Here is a 24,390-nt window from a genome sequence, read left to right as displayed (position 1 = left end):
TGATGGAAGAGCCATAAATTTGACCATTTTACGGTTTTCACAGAAACCTGTAAATGGCTAGATTTAGCTTTTTTTTTCTTCAAGACTTCTCAGAGCATCATATGGTCTAAGAGGTTTGATGTTAATAAACTTTGTTTGGTGAAAGGAAAAACACAGCATATCATACGAACCCTCAAGACCAGATTGTGATCTGCAGTTGCTATTAATGCATGTTTATTCCAGAATATTCTAGTGGAAGATATGACACCATCTCTACATCAAAAATAACTTGGTTTAAAAAATAAATAAAAACAATTAAGAATCAAGGTGTTTCAAGCCCAATTTTAGCACCGATAAGTTGCGGCAGGACCTTGAAAGAGCTGTACATAAACGGATACTCAATTATCAACTAGTAGAAACAGTAAACTATTAGGGGGTCCTTAACTTCTTTACACATGGATTCTTAGGGGGCAATTCAATTGTTTTATCGCTCCTGATCTGGGGAGGGGGGGGTGCAATATTCATTTATTTTTGGGCATCCATGCCTTTTCACACATGTCGAACCCAAATAACCCGAGTTTAGCTGTATAAAGAAGCTAAACAGCCTAAAGTTCTGGTTAGTGCGCCCAAACAATGGTTTAGGCACCCAAAATCCAGGACTTTTTGCCAATTTCTGCTCGCCACCTCAGGAGGGTGCAAACAGAAAGCTGTGCGTCCGTGGAATTCATGCCGGTTTGGAGCAATGATTGAATTGTCTGTCAGGCATCCATAAGTAGCAGCCGCGGGCACAAAACAATGTAATTATCAGACCAAAAAAGAATTACACATTTAGGGGGTAAGTATTGACAAAGAAAGAGGTTATTGGTTATTTGTCACATTAGGAGAGGTCTGAGAATATATATAAAAATGTACATACACACGACAGCATGTATGCATTATATATATATATATATATATATATATATATATATATACACACACACATATAGATATATATATATTTTTATTTTTTTTACAAAGACACTTGCAAACATGTAGATATTTTCATAGTATAAGCATACACGTGCATAGCTTAATGTTTAATTACAAAGTGTATTTGTGTACAATATGCATGGTACACTTGTTCTGACATACATTTCTGAACATGAACATAAAATGATTAGTTTTGTTTTAGACCATCCACATTTCTGACACAGCTATACTATGTACCTACTAACAGTCATATGTAGCCACAGGATAACGAATGCTAGGCACACAAGGAAGCCAGGAATGACACTGAATATTATAAATGGACTAATATATATGGTAATACTGTTGTATCACATAGCTGCAGAGGACCCTGATAACTGTAGGACTCTGGGGTTTCTATGACTACATACCAGACCAGTCTGTTTACAGGGACTTGCTGCTGACACCGCATGAGCATTCCTAGTGCTTTGCCTTTGTTATTTATGATATTCTTTATGATAAGGACATATCCACCTATTTTCTCTGCTTGTCAGATACAATAAATTGGAATCGTAAATCACCACATTTGTGTCATTCGTGATTACGTTAACATACTATTTGCTGATACAGTAGGAGGAAATTGATTTTAGGACAAAATGCTCACACTTGCACAAGTGAAAGCTGGAATAAAACCACATTTGTATTCCAGCAATGCACAACACGTAGATACGTAACTTTAGATATTGAAGAATAAATAAAATCTAGTGTTAAACAAGTAGGTAATAAACATATTCCCTAACGCGGTTTCAAATTAATTTTCCCATACCAAACACACTTCAATAAGAATATATAAAATTCCAGAGACAAACATTTTTTTTAAAAACCCATGACAGAAGTGGGGAATTAGCAACAATTTGAAATCTAATACAGTGACCCTTTTGCACAATATCATCTTAATGATATTCTTCTGTAGCGATATTCTTCTGTAGCCACAGGAAAAGTAGACAGGCAGCCACTATGCAAGTAAAAGTAAATATTAAAGGGGTTTTCTGCATTTAGAAGGCTAAAAATGCAAGAAGGCATGTAGAGGTCAAACAAAATGCCATGCATTGCTGTTCTGACTTCCTTGTATGCTTCTCATTCATTGTTTTAGATCATGAGGGTAGGTGGTTATTGTTTTCTTGCCATCTTGTGTTGTATCCCAGAATCAGCTAACTAGCTCCACTTCATTATAAAAGTACATGGTACAAAATTGAGACAATAGAAATCATTTGGTCAAACTTTGCAAGAAGGCATCTAGAAGGCCAAACCCCCCCTGTGCTAAAAAACAAGAACAAAAGTTATAATACATCAAGTGTAAATAATATTTACCCATTAATAACCTAGGATTAGGAATCAAGATGGTTGCTGGTTCCTGTTCTCCCAGTGACCCAAAATATCTCCCGTATGATGGGACAAACAACTGCTATAACAAAGTACTTTGGAACCTTGGTGCTACAGCTAGCATTTTTAAGACCAAAGCCTCCACATAACCAACAATGGCGGAAGGCAGAACATTTTGTATGGTCTTGTGATGCTTTTGCTCACTTCCTACTGCGCTCTTTTTTTTTGCATTTGGTAATGCCATCTTGCCATGTGTGTATACAGGATAGCACTGGCCCACAGGGGTACAGGGGAAAGCACCACCCCCTGTTAATGTCATGTTCCTGACCGTGTACTCAAAGTAAAAGTTTGTTACTCTTTAGAGCAGGGGTCAGGGAACTTTTTTACCTTTTACCCCAAAATATATTTAGATACGCCGACGTTACCCCCTTGATTTGAAAGGAAGGAAATCCATATAGTAGTGTCCCCATAGTTAAGTCCCTGTAGTGCCGCTTGTACAAAAAAAAAAAAAAAACACACTTCCCTTAATCCCCGCGCCTGCATCCGCCGCCGTCCTGTCCGCCCGGCTACTCCTCGGAACTATGGGAGAAACGTCACGACGTCTCTCCCATAGTGCACATGGAGAGAGCCAGAATCTGGAGTTCAGAAGAGAACTCCAGCCTCTGGCTAACGAAGGGCTGCAGGGAAGGAGCCGGGCGCCCGCTGGTAATAACATCTCAGCGGGAGTCCGTCTTAGAGCCTCCCTGCGGCACAGCCGGGCATGCATATGAATCATTCTATATTATAGAATGATTCATATGCATGCCCGGCTGTCCGTCCATTACCCCCAGGAATTTAATTTTTACCCCATGTGGGGTAAATTTACCCGTGTTCCCTAACCACTGCTTTAGAGGGTCAGTTACCTGGTAGAGCAGTAACACGGGTGTTTGGTTTGTTTCCACATAAACTACACCAAAATTCGCCCTCTGGACAATTAAAATTAGTGGTTGGCATGACTGATCTAATGGTTTTCTTGTGTGAAAATAAAAGTTAAAATATAGCATATTGCAAATAACGTAGTTGAAAAAAAAAACAATTTACCAACAATTTAAAAAAAAAAAAAAACCCTAAATTACCACCACTGGGATGATTTTTTTTTTTTTACAAATGGCATGTATTTGGCCTTAACTAGATCTAATGTGGTTCTCATGGGGTTTTAGACACTGGCTGGTGTGTATGGGGGTGGACTTTCATATGTAGAGTGCATTAATGTGGTATATAATAGTGTTCACTCTAGGTATGGCGCCGAAAAAGGCCACGAGAAAGGGGGAGCGTCATTAAGACATGCACCCTTTTCATCACTCTCGAGGGCGTGCCCAGCACTTACGGACATGCCGGGCTGCCCCCAAGCTCTCCCCTCTCTGTAAATAGACGCCGTGCACACGACATCTATTCCCCGGCGGTGGTGATTGTTGCACCGCTATTTTTCCCACCCGCGGGACACTGCATCCCGCGGGTGGGGATAGCACCTGGCAGGTTGCTTTAGTGGGGCGCTGCCAAAAGGGCAGGGCGCATTCTGCCCTTTTGAAATCGGCTAAAACAGCCTAGCAGGAACACTATATAAAAGAGTTATGGTATAACATACCTTTGTTAACTCTTTTTCTTCAAGGTCCAAAGGGTCCACAGGAATTACCTTGGGGTATGTGGTTGGAGTGATCCAGGCACCAAACAGTTAAAAGCTTCAGCTCCCAGGATGCACTGGGCCCTCCTCCATATATACCCTGCTCCTAGCTACGGGCATTTAATCTTTTGTTTGGTGCTCAGTAGTGTACCGTACTGAACAGGGGACTGCCTCAGCAGTCCAAAGCAAGTTTTTTTTTTTCTTTTCTTTTTTTATGAGTAAGCAACACAAGGCGTCTGAATGGACACCTGTGATGCTGCTCTGTCTCCCCCCGCCGGCGCCGCAATACCAGTGCAGGAACTGGTGATTTTGACAGGGGTCAGCAGAGTGAACGCTGATCCCGGGACTGCAACCGGAAACATCGAGGATCCAGATAAGGTGGTTCCCCGCGGCCGCTGACTACAGGGAACCACGTGGCAAGTCCGTGCCTCCGGCGGTTTGAGACATGCCAGACGATGCTGTAGTAAGGAGCCAGGTGAACTGCTTTGCCAACTAGACTGGACTGGCTACAGGCATTTAGTTTGTTACCAAGCCCAAGGCAGGAGAAGGAAAAGATGAGAAGGAAGGACAATTGTACCTCAGAAACACTCTCTCTAAAGAAGAGGGAATCATAGAAATACACAAGAAAAGATTACTAAATAACACCAGGTGCGTTAGGGGGGGGTGTCCTGTGGTTCCTATGGACCTCGAAAAAAATTAGTTAAGGTATGTTATACCATAACTCTTATTTTCTTCTTCAGGATCCATAGGGTCCACAGGAATTACCTTGGGGGATGTCCCAAAGCAGTTCCCTTAAGGGTGGGGATGCTCCTGTGCAGATAGGAGAATCCGCTGACCAAAGGAAGCATCCTGGGAGGCATACATATCAAAATCATAGAACTTGATAAACATACTCACGGAAGACCAAGTGGCTGCCTTGCAGAGTTGTTCAGCAGAGGCACCCCGTCTTACCGCCCACGATGGTCCGACAGACCGAGTGGAATGTGCTGTCACCTTGTTAGGAACAGGGAGATCTGCCTGTGTATAAACCTGAGAAATGGGTGCAGAAGCTTCTGTTTAGTAGAAAGGAGAATCCGACGCCCAAAGGAAGCATTCTGAGAAGCAAATGTATCAAATATGTAAAATTTGAAAAAAGTGTGGACGGAAGACCACGTGGCTGCCTTCCACAATTCTTCAACAGAGGCACCACGACAAAACGCCCACGATGGTCTCATGGATCGAGTAGAACGTGCTGTCACTGTGTTTGGAACAGAGAGATCAGCTTGTGTGTAGGCTTAAGAAATTGTCATACGGAGCCTCCTAGCCAGAGTCTGTTTGTTAGCTGGCCAGCCTCACTTGTTGACAGACATACAAAACAAAAAGAGAATCAGATTTCCTAATAGAGTTGGTGCGAGCCACGTAAATACGTAGGGCGCGTATCACATCCAGTGAAGCCTCACCTATATAGAGTGGCCTGAAGGCTGGTACCACAATTTCTTAATTTATATGAAAACGGGATACAACCTTAGGAAGGTAACCCACCCTGGTACGAAGAACCGCTCTACCCTGATGAAAAATCAACAAGGGAGAGCAACCTGAAAGGGCTGCCAAATCAGAGACCCTACGGGCAGAGGAGATAGCAAGAACAAAAACGGTCTTTGCTGTCAACCACTTAAGGTCTACTGATTTCAGGGATTCGAATGGGGGAGCCTGTAGAGCCCTAAGAACCAAAGACAAATCCCACAGAGCTACTGGAGGTACAAAAGGGAGGCTGAACCCTCAGAACACCCTGAAAAAAAGTCCTAATATCAGGCAGCTGGGCGATCCTTCGCTGAAACCAACCTGAGTGCAGATGCCTGAACCTTCAGGGTAGCCAGGCAGAGACCCTGGTCTAACCCAGCCTGAAGAAACGCAAGCAGGAGAGAGCCTAAAAACTTCAGGATCATATTTTCTATGCTTACACCACTGAAAATACGAATGCCAAACTCTGTAATAAATGCGTGCAGAGGAAGGTTTCCGCGCCCTAAGCATCGTTTGAATTACAGAACTGGTAAAACCCTTGGCTCTTAAGATGGAAGATTCAAGAGCTACGCCATCAAAGACAGACGGGGAATGTCCAGATACAGGCAGGGACCCTGTGTTAACAGGTTCGGCCTTAGAGGAAGAGGCCATGGAGTGTCTATGGAGAGAGACTGTAGGTCGGTGAACCAATGTCATCTGGGCCAAGCAGTGGCTATCAGTATTACTGTTCCGCCCTCCTGCTTTAATTTCCTGATGACCCTTGGAAGAAGGGAAAATGGAGGAAACAGATACGCTAGCTTAAAGTCCCATTTTACGGTTAAAGCATCCACAAATTCGGCTGCGGGATCCGTGGTTCTGGACCTGTACCTGGGGACCTGTGGTTGTGGCCTGAGGCTATGAGGTCTACCTCTGGAAGTCCCCATCTGTCCACTAGGCTCTGAAATACCTATGGATGAAGAGCCCACTCTCCGGATGTACAGTCAAGTGCATAAATATTGGGACATTGACAGAATTTTCATATTTTGGCCTCTATTCACCACCACAATGGCTTTGAAATGAAACAAACAAGATGTGCTTTAACTGCAGACTTTCAGATTTAATTTGAGGGTAATTACATCCAAATCAGGTGAACGGTGTACGAATTACAACGGTTTCTATATGTGCCTTCCACTTTTTAAGGGGCCAAAAGTAATGGGACAAACTAAACAATCCTAAATCCAACTTTCACTTTTTAATACTTTGTTGCAAATCCTTTGCAGGCAATTACAGTCTGAAGTCTGGAACGCATAGACATCACCAGACGCTGGGTTTCATCCCTGGTGATGCTCTGCCAGGCCTCTACTGCAAATGTCTTCAGTTCCTGCTTGTTCTTGGGGCATTTTCCCTTCAGCTTTGTCTTCATCAAGTGAAATGCATGCTCAATCGGATTCATGTCAAGGGATTGACTTGGCCATTGCATAACATTCCACTTATAGCCTTAAAAAACTCTTTGGTTGCCTTTGCAGTATGTTTCGGGTCATTGTCCATCTGCACTGTGAAGCGCGGTCCAATGAGTTCTGAATCATTTGACTGAATATGAGCATATAATATTGCCCGAAACACTTCAGAATTCATTCTGCTGCTTTTGTCAGCAGTCACATCATCAATAAATACAAGGGAACCAGTTCCATTGGCAGCCATACATGCCCACGCCATGACACCACCACCATGCTTCACTGATGAGGTGGTATGTTTTGGATTATGAGCAGTTCCTTTCCTTCTCCATACTCTTCTCTTCCCATCACTCTGGTATAAATGCATGCTCAATCGGATTCAGGTCAGGAGATTGACTTGGCCATTGCATAACATTCCACTTTTTAGCCTTCGGGTTTTTGGATCAAAACAGTTTGGAATAATAACCCCTTCCTTGTTGAGTCACTGGAACCCGGATTATTACTAGACTCCAGCAGGGAATGAATGGCCTGTTGGAGGGCCAAGACCTTTAATGACTCCTCTGAAAGAGTTGTGCATAAAAATCTCTGCGGGGGACTTCCCCAGAAAGTAAGGGCGTACCCCTGAGAGACGACCTCCCGAACCCAGGCGTCTGTTGTCGTGAGATGCCAGGTGTCCAAAAACTGAAGTCTGCCTCCTACCCTGGGATTCTCGCCCCATCAGGCCGCGGGTTTATCATCTGACCTGGAAGCCAGACGTCTGTTTGGCCAAGGTTTCTTAATTTGCTGTCTTCTACTCGAACTGGTTCTAGAGGATGACTGACCCTTGCCTTTCCTTGTGGCCGAAAGGCTCGAAAGGACGACTGTCTAGGTCTAGGAGTAGATGTTGAAGGCAGACCAGCCGCCTTGGAGGCTGCTACCATAGCTACAATCTTATCCAATTCTGTGCCAAACAGAATGCCTCCCATAAACAGAAGGGATACCAGGGCCTTCGTAGACCCTGCATCTGCTTTCCAGACCCTTAACCATACGGCTCTGCGAGCCACAACTGAGGCAGCTGAAGCCTTAGAGGACAGAATATCAGCGTCCAATGCAGCCTCTCCTAGATAGTAGTCTGCCTCCTTAATATAGGAGATAATTGTCAGCTGTTCTCTGGAAGGCTCTGTAAGAGTATTTTCCAGTGCCTTTATCCATTCCTCAATGACTTTAGAAACCCAAGTCATAGCCATGGCCAGGCGGGCAACCACTCCTGACAGAGAAAAGACAGCCTTGAGACAGGCTTCAAGTCTCCGATCTGTAGAATCCTTAAGGGAGGATGCAGATGGTATGGGCAACGTGGCGCTCCTGACTAGATGTGCCACATGCGTGTCTACTGTTGGCAGAACTTCCCACTTCGTGCACTCGTCTGGTGGGAGGGGGTATAAGGCTGTAACCTTTCTTGTAACATGGAATCATCTATCTGGAGAACTCCATGCTTCCCCCATAAGTTCAGAGAGGTGCTCAGACTTGCGAAATTCAGCTTTCACAACTTTTTGGCGTTTAAATATTGGAGCCTTTCTTAGTTATGTCTCCTCATTATCTATGTTTAGCACAGCTTTGACTGCCCTAATCAAGGAGGGGACATCTGCTGTTGGAAAATGGTCCTCCTCTCCTGAGAGACTCCCGAGAGGAACCCTGTATATCCTCACACATCAAAAGATGAACCAGAGCTTGCAGGTTGAACGGAGTGATAGGAAGAAGCCGACCGCCTTCTGGTTTTAGGCTGTAACGGCCTAGCTGCTTGTAGAGTTTACTGAAATGCAACAGGGGACGAAGCCACACTCTGACCTGAGTGGGCATAAACATCCATCCAGGACGGATGCATAGAAGGCATAAACATAGTAGGTTGTAGCTGCTGAGGGTATCCCATAGAAGGGGCCAGCATAGGAGCAGATAACCGGTTTACAACCTGCACCAGGATCTGGGAAGAGGAAGCCCAAGGGGGTTCCTGCCCAGGAGCTGGTAAATTTGACTCCTTGTAAGAGTACCCACATAATCTATTCTGCATGAAATCCTGAGAGGACAACTCCACTTTACAGGCCATACATGATAGCAGCACATCTTTAGACATAATATCCCTAAAGTTATGCAAAGTAATATTTGTCACCTGAGGACGAGGTTACGCACCTCGATACGTCGTGGGAATAAACATACTTTTTTCAAAATTCCTGAAGTGCCATGCTGTGTTAAACCCTTTACAGGGATAATACACTACATTATATCTATTCTCTTTTTGCAAAGGCACTCAGGCAGTTGTTTGCATAAGGAGAGTGCTGATCCAGCAATACTCTCTCTCTCTCTCTCTCTCTCTCATATATATATATATATATATATATATATATATATATATATATATATAAGCTCTTAATCAACTGCAATAAGCTCTTAATCAACTACGAACAGCACACAAGGCCAAGTAGGATATCGAGCTCTGTATAACCTGTCCACCTAAGGAGAGGTATACAGGGAGACTGACCAAACCTCCTGAGATCGCAGCCACCGAGAGCACCCGAGAGTGGTCTCTGGTCGTCTCATATACAGGGAGGCTGGGAGGAGCAACCCAGACGCGGGAAATCTCGACTCTGTATCAGCGTCTGAGTTGGAGGCGGATCCGCCGGGGAGAGTGTACCTCCCTTATGCTATATGGATCCACCGGGCGCACTGGCATACACATGGCCGCCGCGCCTTCACACCAGCGGCTGTCAGGATACCTCATGTCCCGGTGGTCTAGTTGGGGAAGCAGTTCACCTGGCTCCTTACTACAGCGTCCTCCGGCAGGTCTCCAACTGCCGAAGGCACGGACTGCCACGTGGTTCCCCGTAGTCAGCGGGTGCGGGAAACCACCTTACCTGCATCCCCGATGTTTCCAGTTGCAGTCCCGGGATCAGCGTACACTCTGCTGATCCCCGTCGAAATCACCAGTTCCCGCACTGGTGTTGCGGCGCCGGCGGGGGGAGACGGAGCAGCAGCACGGGCATCCATCTGGACGCCTAGTGCTGCTTACTCATAAAAAAAAGAAAATAAAAAAACCCAAAACTTGCTTCCCTGTTCAGTACGGTGCACTCCTGCGCACCAAACAAAAGACCAAATGCCTGTAGCCAGGGGCAGGGTATATATGGAGGAGAACCCAGTGCATCCTGGGAGCTGAAGCTTTTAACTGTTTGGTGCCTGGATCACCATTATTTTACATATGTTACACTATACTGAATTCCTTGGACTATGGTGCAAAATCTGGTAGACTATACTGTATGAACGATCAGTATTAAGACATTAAGAAGCCATGTTGTGTGAGAGCTATGTGCTCTCTAATGGTTGGCCATGTCTCTGAGGACTGGCCCCACACCCATGATGGGTGGCCACACCCCTTAGGCATGTGCCCCTGCATTCCCTGGTGTCATTCGGCATCTCCCAGTCCAACATTGTGTGTATACATAAAGACAGATGTAAATTGTAATTGCTACAGGATGCATCTGCTATAAATAAGCTTATTATCAGTTAATCTTAAATCCTATGTATGTAACCATTTTGTTTGTGTTAATGTTAACAATGTATTAATTTCTTGCACTTATGTAGTATTTAATAAACTAAATAAAAAGGTCTTAAGTCAAACTGCTACAAAGTATAAATATTTAGTAACCCTAAGAAAAAAAAAAAAATCACATTGAGCAAGGTGCATGACAATTAAATAGCAGACTTAATATATATTGCAGTGTATAAATCAATTAATTTAAAGTCCTTCAGAAGAAATAAAAGCTACACAACTGTCAGATCTTTTTTGTCACTCTGTTTGGCAGTAAACACGGAGGATATAAAACTATTAACTAGTTCAACGGATGCCTTCATTTTAATGCAGGACTTGCCCCACTGCTCACAATGACCTTGACAAAATTCTGGAAAAATATCTCAGGACCTGGGGCTCTAAAGCTATTTTAGAATTAGCTTTGAATAATTGTCCCACAATATGAGTTTCTTGATTAATTGCTTCAGATAAGGTCTCGTTTTCTCCGCTGGCCTCCAGTGGCTCCCCCTTATTTCCCATAACCACTTGTCTCGTTCCTCTGTACACTGAGAATGGCAAGGAGGAAAATCAGATACACCAATTCCATTACTTAAGGATTAGCTTTGAGATAACCCTTCATATTGCATTTCTACTTATTATTAGTGTAATTATTTAATCAAGTTTACTTAGTTTGAAATATGTACTAATTGTTTTCAAAAGCTTATTAGACATGTATAAAAGGCTTACACAACGTGCAGGAATTGATCTTTTTAACAGCACAGAATCACATACAATGTATGCAAAACAAATTACATCATTAATGATCACTATGCTTAAAAAGGTAATACATCAAACGGTGGGTCTTGCATTCATATATTACATACTTGCAAAGCAACATGTATAGGTAAAACAGGGCTGGCACAAATGCTCACTTTACATATAGGTGTATGAGTGAGCCGTCATCTTACATGCATTATAAGATGTAAACAAAGATGCACATGTAGAGTTCAATGTATGCATGTTTTTTTTTTCGTACTGCTTCATGCATTACATAAAATAAAAAGATTTACTATGTCTGTATGTAGACTCTGTTGACTCTTCTGTTTATAACTCCTTAAGCTTAGGAAGGCAAAACTGGAATGGGAAAGAGTCGGGAAGTGTAGGCTTATCAAGGATGCCATCACATGAATAGACTGACAAAAACGCATATGGTACAGTCAGGAGGCGTATCACTCTGAGCACTCAAACCCTGGTGCAAAAGGGTTCCAGTTGAAAAATAGACAAAAAAAAAAAGTCAGCAACGAATAGGTCAAAACCAAATGGAAGATAGTAAATAGGTCGACAGGGACAAAAGGTCAACATGGATGTAGGTCGACAGGGTCAAAGGTCGACGTGGGAATGAACAAAATGGTTGACATGTTTTGTTTTTAGGGTTAGGCAATTACGGGAGGGACAGTTAGGTATAGGGTTAGTGTGAAGATTAGGGTTAGAAAAACAAAAAGTGTCGACCTTTTTGTGCCAACCAGTCTAATGTCGACCTTTTGTATATGTCTATCTACACCCACATCAACTTTGTATGTCGACCATTTGGTGCCGACCTATACATGGTCGATTAAACCACACCTAGTGCAAAATACACACTAATGAATGTGCAACCGCTTCATTGGCTGAATGTGCAGTGAGACGGATACATTATATTACGTTGTACCCACCTATTTGCATTGCTTAACTGAAAAATGCATTGCGACAGCTAAGATTCCTATCTAATTTGAAATGTGGACGCTTGTATTTAATTTATACTTTTATCGTGTATGTCGGTTTTTAACATTGTAAAGACTTTCACATTTATTACTAACACTGTTGAGACCCTATTCTATCTGATGTAGCTATTTCATTACACTATTACATGGTGTACAAATTGGTTACTGTAATTTTAGAATTTACTAGCAACCCTGCCAAGCCACATCTCCTAGCATAACCAAACGCATATGATCCAGTGTTCTCCAGGTGTAAACTTAGCGCATAAGCCAAGTATCTTGAGATACACCCAACTCAGCATACACACATAATTGCATCTTTTTCAGACAAATTTCATGACCAAAAAATGTGTAAGTTGGTGTCAAAAAATTAACAAAGATTAATGTAACAAAAGACAAATAACCAATTTATTACCTTAAAAAAGCCCCAGGAAGATGCTATCAGAGAAGTGCTACACCACAAAAGCACATGCCCACTTTCCAATAAAAGATCATTCAAATAACCTATAATTGCTTTAAAGCTTTTATTTATTTGGGTATTACGGATTTTTGTATATTTAATCTGCACAGAACATGCATTGTATACATATATGCTACCATTTAATTCACATAATTACATGGAGAGGATTCAAATGGGAATACTGATAAAACAGTTACAGAATGTAATGTTTTATCTTTTAACTGTAACATTCAACACAACTGTGTTTTGATTACCAATACGAAGTAAAAGTGCTCACAGACTCTGAAATATTGTACTCCGCACTTCTGAAAAATAAATGTGTTTAGTTTAAGAATTAGTGTCTTCCAGCTGTACATAACCCCCATAATAAAAGGTAACATTATAAAATTGAAGGGATTAACTGAAGCAGTGAAGTAAAGTCAGTGTGTGTCACTGAGGTAAGCACTGCATAGTGCAACAACCGGTTATAATTAAAGCTGGCTTAATTGGGATTGTCAGGATTTTGGACATAGTGTTTAAATAAATGTAAACCAGTGATCATGTTACAATGTACCGCTAACAATTAAGCTTAGCGGCTATGATTCGGTGAGGTTTATGTAAACTTCTTATGACCTTTCCACTGAAAACCCCTGCAGGAAAATACAAGCAGGCAGAATCGCTTATCAATAATAGTTGTGTTTAGGATGCTATAAAGTACTGCCTGTACTCCCCACTGTCATTTTATTGCATGTTCACAAACTTTATAAAGAAAATCATAGGTTTATATCTTTATGGATAAATAAAAACAGACACAAAACTTCTATTGTCGGACAGAATCTTGTATCAAAAGTTAGTACTCTCCGAAGTACCTTTTTATGTTCTCTCTTTAAGGCTTTACACAATTGTGTATGTGTTGAAATCCTTGCAGCTTGGCTTGGTGGTAGGAAAGGGAAATAAGGGACAACGGGAACAGGGAGCAACTCGCTCCAATATCTCCCCTATAAGGTGGCACCAGCAGTCACTGAATGGAGAACATGAAGCTGGAAACAGGTGTGTATATTATTCACCAGGCTTTAGGAAAGAAAAAAAAAAAAACACACACACAACAAATGCAAACACCATGATCTCTTATGGAAATATCGGATACGTACGTGGAGAAAGCAAGCATATTAGAAGGGGAGGAAGGAGGAGTAGTGCACATTAAACATTGATATACCATTTAAAATGTGATCTCAGTGTACTGTGTCAAAGATTTCAGCATGTAAGCTTTACTGCTCAGGTTAAGCCACACCATGTACAAGAAAATAAAGATATTAACAAAGATATTTAAAAATGTCCCACAGAAATACCACAGGAAATAAACAGAAATAAATATTTTTCACACACAGTTGTAAAATGGATTACGCATACTGGGGCTGATTCAGAGGTGCGAGCAAAGAAAAATAGGAAAACAGGTAACTCTGCACCCTGCATGGGAAAATAAATAAATGTATTTGCACCCCTTGCAGTGCAGTTTGTCCAGGTTCAAAATTACTTGCTTTTACCGGTTTGCTCCCAAGTCAGAATCATCCGCACCCTCTTTTTGCAGGAGTTCTAGTGGAATAGAGGGGAATTTTTTTTTTACATAGATGAGTTATTAAACGTGCATATTTCTAGGACTTAAATTATGAGTAATAGTAGATATGTATAAATTGCTGAAGCAGTTGTCACTGAATCAACAGAAAACGCTTCCATTATATCTATACATTGCATTATAAATAGCATAGGAAATGTATTTGCAATCTTTTGTTCAAATCAAGTAAGTTACTTGCACGAAATGGTAATTTTGGGGACTATGGGCCTGATTCAGAGCCGAACGCTCTGACCAGAGCGCTCGCTCTGAATCAGTGCCCTCCTCCATGAAAATGGAGCGGCCTCCTGGCCGCTCGCATAGCTGTGGGTGACCACCCACAGCATATGCGAGCGTCCATGATGATGGTCGCGATGGTCTTGACCATCGGTACCATCGGGCTTGCGACGGAAACCCTGCGGTAGGGTCTCGCTGCCGCAAGCCCTGGAGTGATTTTGGCTCTATCAGAGCCAAAATCACTCCCACTGCCATCACTAGTGATGTCAGTGGGGCCGGCTTCAGACGGTAGGTGTTCCCATGGGTGCGAGACTCGGAGCGATGGAGAGCCCGTCGCTCGCCGGATCTCGTGCATGCGCACGACAGGTCGATGTTCCCCCACGTGCATGCACACGATGGAGAGCCCGTCGTGCGCATGCGCAGTGGGGGAACATCGACCCGCTTGCGAGCGTCCTGCGCTCACGAGCGGGTCTGAATGACCCCCTATATTCTTCAGTCCAGAAGTGACAATTTTAAGATTTCTTAAAATACATCTGCAGCAAAAGGAATGTGTGGTATAATACATGAGACAGGTTGCATTTGGAGGCTTTAAACCTCTGTGTGATATAATAATAATAATTTTATTTATATAGCGCTTTTCTCCTAAAGGACTCAAAGTGCTTTACATTTGCCTTTACAGTACAATATACAAAATAATCTTAAATAAGGGACATTAGTGAAATGCTTGGGTGAAGAGGTAATGGTGCATACACAGTGTCAAGATTTGTCAGATCTGTCAGATGATTTTACCAAAGATTTGAACGATTTTTGACTGCAATAAAATGAATGGAATCGTCCAAGTCTGACTGCAAACACATCAGATGTCAGATATCGTTATGACCATCGGGAATGCGCATCATTCATTGTCCAGGCATGGCAGATATGTCAGATTTTCCTTCAGATATGAACGATTCAACGATTTTTTTAATCGTTATCGTTCAGGTCTGAAGAAAAATCAGACCGTGTGTATGCACTAAGTCTTGAGTCTATTTTTACCAGGTCAGATTTTAATTGGCAACATCGAAAAGCTCCTAATACTGTATAAGATCTACAATGTGGTTTACAAGTAAATTTCTAATTGTAAAGGAAACTTAGCAAATATAAATTTTGTTTTCCAAAATGGTACAATATCTATCCACATTTATTTATTTTTTCTTTATTCTGTTTTACTATAGCATTAATCTTTTACAATCAGAGCCAATCTGAGCATTGCACATTGAAAGTAGCCAGGAGACCTTGGTGATAATTACTACAATATTTGGTCTACACTCCATTTTTCATTGTTGTTTCTGCAACTATCACATGCACATTAGCATCCAAATTAATGATCAATAAAGGTGCATACACACGTAATGATTTTGTAACCAACGATTTTCTGTCAGATTTTCCCTTGAAAAAGTGAACAGTTTTTTGAAGTGTAATGAACGAGTTATTGAACGATGAATGAAAATGTTCCTTCCCTTAATGAAAATCGTCATGTTGAACAGTCTGAAATGGACGATGAATGGTAACTGCAAACGGTAGTGCGCATTTGTGATTATCGTTCGTTATAACTGAAACTGCACGCTTTTTTGAACGATTTAACGATAACTACGTTATCGACAAGTCATTGAAAAAATCGTTACGTGTGTATGCACCTTAAATCTTCAGGATCTTAAGGCCCCCATACATCAGCAATTGATTGCAGCAATTGTGCAATTGGCAATCGATTGAAAAAGGGTAAGGTGTTTATACACAATCGATTGCAAATTGCTGATGTATGGGGGCCTTTACTTCAGTATTGGTTATATGTACACTCTGTTCCAATTCAAAAAGGTGCTCATCTGGGGATCCCTAAAAACCTTCATCAGTCTCTGTTCAGAAGTTTTAAGTTTTGGTTCAAGCTACTTTTCAGGTAACATTGTGGTACAGATGGGCAAAACAATGTAGAGACTCACAAATAATTAGAAACAAATACAAAATGTAGTATGTTCTAAAATGTCTACCTTATACATTAGTGTAAATATAAGTACATAAAACTAAATATGTAGCCATGTTAGCTCCTTCCCCTCTCTATTACCTAATGGTGTTACCTGCTCAGTGAATTGCATACAGTTCTGGCGGAAAGATAAAAAAAAAAAAAATCTCTGGTGAAACAAATCATTTTATACTTGTTCTCACTTCAAATACTTTGTAAACGCTGTTACAAGGGGGGAATAATGACAGAGACTCCAATAATTAGACAAGGCTGTGAAAATACCTGCATGTTTGGGCCGGACAGACTGGCTCCACTACAGTGGTCTGGAATGCGACTTTTCTTTCTTTTGCATTATTTTGTCTTGAAACAATCACTTGTTTTATAAATCATAAACTTAAATGGGAACGGTGCCTGCACAATGCTGCCCACAGAATGGTTATTAAAGAACAAAATGAGATCTTTAGCATGTGCACAACTCTTAAGGTAAGGACACATGAACATGTAAATGCAGACACTCCGGAAAATAAACGATTACTTTATTTAAATAACCAAAATGATTATAGTCACATTTAATGAAATACAAGTGTAAATTTAGAGGGATCACAGTAGTAACCTCAATGTACTCGAAACATTGCAGCATCTACCTTTTGAAGCATTTCATAAAATCTCACATCAAACAGCATAATTTACAGATTTTTTATATATATATATATATATATATATATATATACATATATATATATATATATATATATATATATATATATATATATATATACATACATACATACATACATACACACACACACACACATACATACATACATACACACATTTTTATTTATTTATTTATTTTCTAGGAAATTGTAAACCAGACTAAAATAACAATAATGGCACTCTAAACATAAGCAAGCAAGATGGCACAGTGCCCCTACTAGATTTAATATCCATTTATTTACAGGGAGAGGATTACACTGAAAAAGGGTAGTGATTTAAGGATAAGGTATCAATCCCCTCCACTTCAATTTACGGTTTCTTCCTCAAAACAGGAAAGTTAGCACCTTACTTGTTTAATGTATGGATTGATAACCCATATCCTAATATGGACAAAATATGATCTCAATATTTCTTTACTACCAGCACCACAACCATACTGTTTCTTTTATTACATGTTTTGCATCCACCCTATTTTTGTTATATCTACATACCATTTGGAATAACAATGCTTAGCATTTTGCAGTGCGAAATCCAAGTAAAAGTCATTGCATGTGTGGAGTCACACAAAACAAGAAACTTAACCAGGATGTGCTATGACTTGTTGACATTCAAAAGTTCGACAGGTTCTGAATGTCGACATGGTCATTTTGTCAACAACCAAAAAGCAGACATTAAGGTTGACATGGTAAAAATGTCAACACGTTCTGAATGTCAACATTTAACATGTTGACAGTTTTTTTTGCCTAAATCTAACAACAAAAACCATTTATTCACATTTGGGTGTCGACATGTTAAATGTCAACATTCTGAACGTGTCGCCATTTTAACCATGTCAACCTAAATGCATGTCTATATATTGATTGTCGACCTTTTGAATGTCGACAAGTCGGCCATATACCACTTGACCACATGGCAATGCCAGACCTGGCCATTTTGCTTGGACAGATATGTAGCATATGTATGTAAAAATATTAGACAGATTCCACACATATATGGCTGAGTTTATTTACAGTCTTGTGTGTGAAGCGCCTTTCCAGCCAATTAATTCTTGACCTGAATGCTTTTGTATAATCTACAACGCAGCAAAAAAGACTGCCGCTCCTCACAAACGTAAGCTTGGTACCTTTTGATCATGAAGATTACAATGACATGTTATTCTTCCATTGAAAAAAGAAAACCACTACATACTACTGGCTTCTAGCTCTATTTATTTATTTTTAAAATTTTCAGCCCTTGACAAAGTCTGGCGCCAGCAGAACATCGTAAATAACAAACTTTTGGCTATGAAATGAACTGCAGATCTATGAACGACATGACTTTCATATGCCCTCTGCTTTTAATGTGTGGAATTTGGATGCACAGGTGATGTGTTCTTCCACATTATATCCCCTGCATTGTGAGAATGACAAGCAGTGAACGCAACCAGACTTTCTAGTTTAAGATATACATGCAAAAACTGGAGTCTAAATACCCCCATCCTTTTAATATCAGAGCAGGTAGCACAGGCATCACACAAAGAATAGATATAAACACGAATAGGTTAAATGTATGATATGCAACTAATAGGTTTAGGGCCTCTAAAATAAAAAGGGGTAGAGTTCCAGGGCTGAGAGCCCAAGGAGTTGAGAGTGAATAGCTGGGGGGCAAGAGTAGTGGGTGATGAGACATGAGAGAGGAGGGCCCTGCTCATACGAGCTTACCTTCTAACAGGAAGCGGGAGATATCGGATGACACGGTGAAGCGGAGGGCAGAAAGCAAGAGTGGGAGATATGGAGAATGAAATAGGTTGAGGTAAACTACATGGCGTCACGGTTTTGGCGGTGAGCAGATATATGCTTTTATTAAGAGGTGGGTTTTCAGCAACCATTTTAAGCGGGTTGGTTAGGGGATGCCAGCGTCGGGATTGTGAGTGCCGGCATCCCAACTTGGTTAGAATACCGACAGCTACTGGTAAATACCCTAATCCCCCTCCCCCCACAGCCTAAACCTAGCCCTCACCCTAGTGCCTAACCCTAACTCTCTTCCTATCTCCAATACTTACCATCAGGATGTCAGTGGTAGAGATGCTGACTGGTGTCGGCATTCTGAGCACCAGCATCACAACCACTGGAATGCTAACTACATCCCGTTTTAAACTATGCAGGCTTGGGGATAGTCTGATATAACGAGGGAAATTGTTCCAGTAGTGTGGGGCAGCACGGGAGAAAATCTTGGATACGCGAGTGAAAGGTAGTAACCAGAGGGGAGAAAAGGAGACTACCATTAGTCTTTGGTTCAACCAATTATACAGATGTATGTACACACACACACACACACACACCTACCTTTAGTATGGTTTCAGAACCTGATGCATCTTAATAAAAGCCTTGTAACAGGTCTTTATTGAGTGATTACAGCAGTTATTAAGCTACAGGACAGGTGGAGTTGCTTTGCAGAAAACTACCTTGCCAGATTCCTTAGTACTCATTCAAAAATGAACTTGATAAAAAGTGCCTTATCAAAAGATGTAATCCAGACAGGTTAACAGATTACTCTGCCATGCATGTGTCACAAGGAAAAGTTAAGCAGAGTTTCAGCAATCTACTTATGTCAGGAATATGCCTACTTGGACATAATCCTCTAGGACTTAAAATCTAAACTAATTAATTAGAATAACTGCCATGAAGGCCTCTTACACAGCCTTCCAACTCACCATTTTTAGTGGTGGCAAACTGTGAAAGTGGCTTGCAGTATGTTAACACTATGGCTCGAATTCAAATAGCCACAAGTACCGTAATGGGAAGTCCTGTGTTACATGAACGTGCACTTGGTGGCATATCATCATACAACTCCTGACGTCTGCACAAATCAATTAGAAGCTTGAAGACAAAAGCATCTTGGCAATGTCACACATTAACTCCGCAGTTTGCAATCTATGTGAAGTGCACAAAACAAGTGGGGAAATCATCCTGAACCCCAAAAACTGAAAAATAAGATGGCAGGACAGTGTAGGCGGCCATTAGTGAGCTAAATAGAAACATAGAATTTGACAGCCACTTGGCCCTTCTAGTCTGCTCTTTAACCTTTTGGTAACCTCAACCCTATATGATCCTTCGTTCTTTGTAAGGGTGTCAAATGGTTGAATTTTGAAACTTTTACAAATGATGGAAAAAAATGATAGACAGCAACCGCATTTCAGCAAATAAAAGTGTTTTAATATTTTAAAAATGTTTCTACAGTGATTTTTAAGTGTGTATACACAAGTTTGTGAAAACCCTTGTAATTCATTTAGAAAATCATAAACCCATACATGCCTACTCTACTGGTTTTCGCAGGAGGCTCCCGATTTTTCAGGTAACCCCCCACCCCCGCGGAAGGGTAGGCATTTCTCCTAGTGAAGTGGGCAAAATGAGAAGAATTCCCGCGTAGATGCGCGGGTCTCCGTGTAGGGTGCGGGGGCTTAATGACGTGATTCTGCATGAATCACGTCACTTGGCCCCGCCCCTGTGTAAATTATAGCCAATCGCGGCAATTTACTGCAAGGAGCGGGGCTTAATGATGCGACTCACCAGGTCCCGCCCCCGTCGCCACCCTCCTGCTTCTCTTACCCGGGCTTCTCCCGGGAAGAGAGCTTTCAAATTAGGCAAGTATGCATAAACCCCTTTCCCATCAATACAACACCTCAACATACCGGTCCCATATCTTTTACCACTTGTGTGCATTTTATAGAAAATTACATTAAAAAATGGACGTCTTAACAGCCATCTTGTACGATTTGAAAACCGAAGTAATTCTCACCCATGCCAATGAAAAATAATGCATACAACCTTTTTAAATTGCAGTTTATAGCTTTGCTCCTAAATTACATAATATGGACCATAGCCGCTAAACTACATATTTCAATTCATCATGTCAACATGGTCTGAATGTCGACATTCAACATGTTGACTTTCACAATGTTGACACTGGCAGAATTGAGACTGAATCGAGAGTTTCATCAAAGAGCTATACCTTTATATAGTGTATGATGTAGAGACGAAGATGGTGACGCCACTGCAGGACACCACGATCATTTCTACCTCTAACAATGGGGAAGTATGGCAACAGACTTGAGTCTAGGCCAGGGGGGTCAATAATTATCCCACCTGCTTCCACAGACAAAAATCCTCAAAACATGACCTGTGGGGAAACTTAAGGGTAGAGGATGAGGATCACTGTGCTAGACCATCCAGTAGAACGAAACCGGGAGGAGTTTCCAGTTATCCCCACAGGTACAATAGTGAGTGGGTATCGTAGTAGTAATAATAAATTTTGATACCCACATTTAACATGTCCAGCTTCATGTCCACATCGCACACCATAATACAGGTTACATAGGTATGGCACTTTAACAAAACCCTCGGACCATAGATCTACCAACAGTAGGATAGGACACCTCTAGATAAAGCAGCTCCAGACCCCCAGTTTACTTCCTCAGAGCACAGTACCCCCAACCCCATCCTTCACTGATAATTGTATGAAAAAAGGCGTTGACATTGTTAAAGTTGACATTCTGCATGCGGATAATATTCTGTTAGTGTGAATGTGGGCATTTGACATATCGACATTCTGGTGTCGACTTTCTGAATATCGATTTATTTATACCACACACACACACACACACACACACACACACACACACACACACACACACACACACACACACACACTAATACAATAACATCATAAGCACTATACTAGCATGGCTGCCCATAAGATTCATGGGTCCTCTGACATATTTTGATCTTGGATTCAGCAGCATCTAATTCAGTGATTGCCAAACTCTGTCCTCAAGGCACCCTCACAGGGCAGGTTTTCAGGGTACCAATACTAAAAGCACAGGTGACTTAATTAGTGGGATGAAGTTAGGAAGCAGACCGTCAAAATGCCGGTCACCGGCTTCCTGAAACCGTACCAATGATAGGCGTCTAAATACCGACGCCTATCATTAGCCCCAAGCCGAAATCCCGACCGTAAGCAAGCCGGGCGTCTGGAGCGGAGAGCCATGGGGAAGGGGGGGTGGGAGGGTTAGGTACCCCCCCCCCGGAGGGTTAGGGAAGGGGGGTAAGGGTCCGGCACCCCTGGGGGGAAGTTGGGATCAGGCACCACCCCGGGAGGATTAGCTTTAGGTACTAGGGGGGGAGGTTAGGGTTAGGCACCCCTAAGGGAGGGGGGAGGGAGACAGGGGAAGGTTAGGGTAGTTACTTACCGTAGTCGGGATCTTCACCTGCTGGCCTTTAGGCATCGGGATTTGATCTGCCGGGCTGAGGTCCGGCGGTCATACATACCGATTCCTTAATTAGTACCTCAGTTTAATTATACCATCTATGCACAAGCATGGATATCCTTAAAGCCTGGCCTGCAAGAGTGCATTGAGGACAGAGTTTGGGTACCACTGATCTAATTAATAAAATTAAGTTGACAAGTTATGTTTTGGTGAGGATCAAGCCAACAAATGCACAAGACACAACATTTTAAACTGGTGGTTTCTAACAGGTGGATTGTAAACTTTAGGGTGCATATTCCCAGTTATTGCAGGCCAGAAGATTAGTTGTAGACTGTATACAGTACTGTAACTTTAAAAAACAATGTTAAGTAGTGGTACACTATACAGGTGCTTCATGGTGCATTGATCTACTCACTTGAGAAATATCATTGCACCACATACTAGCACCAGGGCTGCAACTAGGGGGGGTTAGAGGTGCACGTGCACCGGGTGCCGGAGTGCAGGGGGTGAAAAACGGGCTGACTCACGGTGGCTTGGGGGCTGCAGATTCAGAAAACGGCCATCCAAAAATGGCCGCCGCCAAGGAGGAGACAGATGCTAGAGGTCCTTACTGATATGTAAGTGGCACTTTGGTAATAGGCATTACAATGTGTGGCATAATGTGTAATGGGCATTATGGTGTGTGAAATAATATAAGTCACTATACCAGGCACGTCTGAGTAGTGCACTGCCTTATGGAGGAGCAAGGATAAAATCCAGGTACGGGAAGGGAGGGGGCGCAAAATTGCTGCCTTGCACCGGGTGACAGATATCCTAGTTTCGGCCCTGCTAGCACCATGACAACACTGTTGTGAATCATTGGGTTTGGTTCGGACCGAATGCAGGCAGCTTGTTTGAATTCTTGCCCCAAAGGATTAGATACAGCAACATGAGGTGAGTCCTGTCACAGGCCCCTCCAACATGTGTCTTCCATCTAGAGAGACCCGGAATGCTAGTAAATGACATCATAACAGTATCAGACAATTTATATAGCAGCAGCATATTCCACAGTGCTTTACACATGGGAACAAACACAATATCAAAATAAAGACTGCTAATTAAGTGTGGTAAGAAGGCCCTGTTTGCAAACATTTATCATACAATCTTCCATGTATACAATGCCAACAGAGAGAGAGATAGATGTATAGCTATTTATCTATCTATCTCTTTACATATCTCTAACACAAGGCTGCTGTTTCTGAAACCATTATTACTGCAAAAAAGCGCAATTTTGCAGAGACCTGTTCAATATTATTCTGCAGGCATCAATTTACTGGTTGTTCTTCCAAAATCTGTAAAAGCAACAATCTACAACGTACAGCATAGAGTCAGCTGTGATGTGACCAATGATAAAAACTTGCCATTATTACAAGTAGTTTAAAAACAATTTCACATCTATAGTTGGTAAATATGTGGCTCAGGTTTTATACCAAAACTTTACCTAAATTGAATCCGGAGAATAATGAAAATAGAGAATTACACCAGACTAAGGATCTTCTAACATTACCACGTTACATGAGGGCATCTGCACAACTGGGGTTTGTAGCACAGTGTTTCCTAATATGGTCACAGAGTATTTGATTATTATTTCATTATTAAGAGGCTAAGGGATAATTTGTTTTATTTAGGGATTAATAATTCATACTGCTATTCACGACATTGTAACTAAGGATGAGCTGTACAAATACAAGCATGTGTGAGCTGTTCCATCTCACAATTTGCCTTTTCTGTGTTCACATTTAGTTAGAACATAGCAAGACAAGAGCCATCTGCTACGACATACCAAAATATTGTTTTAGTTCCACTTTAATTTTCATTGACATAGTGGTATTTTGTTGAAATGTTAACGATCTGTGGTAAGGATAACATTATACAATTAAAAAATATATATGAATTATATATATTAAGCTGGT

General features: G+C 41.6%; 1 protein-coding gene across 1 annotated transcript in view; it reads right to left on the bottom strand.

The window, feature by feature from the left end:
- Positions 1-24,390, bottom strand: part of TAF3 (TATA-box binding protein associated factor 3) — a 126,865-nt gene that overhangs the window by 21,171 nt on the left and 81,304 nt on the right. The window lies entirely within an intron of this gene.

The sequence above is a fragment of the Taudactylus pleione genome, unplaced genomic scaffold, assembly GCF_031769625.1.
Source record: "Taudactylus pleione unplaced genomic scaffold, aTauple2 ptg000086l, whole genome shotgun sequence".
Lineage (NCBI taxonomy): Eukaryota > Metazoa > Chordata > Amphibia > Anura > Myobatrachidae > Taudactylus > Taudactylus pleione.
The sequence above is the reverse complement of the archived record's forward strand: the minus strand, read 5'-3'. Positions and strand labels throughout refer to the sequence as shown.